The sequence below is a fragment of the Neopelma chrysocephalum genome, unplaced genomic scaffold (genome assembly GCF_003984885.1).
Source record: "Neopelma chrysocephalum unplaced genomic scaffold, ASM398488v2 Primary Assembly neopelma1_96780, whole genome shotgun sequence".
NCBI classification, from domain to species: Eukaryota; Metazoa; Chordata; class Aves; order Passeriformes; family Pipridae; genus Neopelma; species Neopelma chrysocephalum.
The window spans coordinates 537,422-537,752 of NW_020925424.1; positions in this window are offsets into that span (position 1 = coordinate 537,422).

Below are 331 nucleotides of genomic sequence, written 5' to 3' on the forward strand. Positions count from 1 at the left end.
GGGCGGCCCTCGGCGGGGCGGTGCCGGGCGGGGTTCCCCACCCTCCGCGGGACCCACCGGCAGCGCCCCGGCGCTCCTGGGGCTGCGGAGAGCCGGGGGAGGTCAGGGACCGTGCTGCGGGGGCCGGCCGGCGATGGAAGAGTTTGCCTGAAATCTGCAGCCCCCGAGGAGCAGGCGCTGTTCGCTGCCAGGGTATTAATGTTTTCGGGCACATCGAGTTTTATTTAAAGTCCTTTAAACGTTTTGTTTGTACCGCTTTATCTTCTTTCTCACTCAGCAGGCAGTGCTAGTTCCAAAGATGATTTAAACGAACAGTGAATTACCTTTTTTT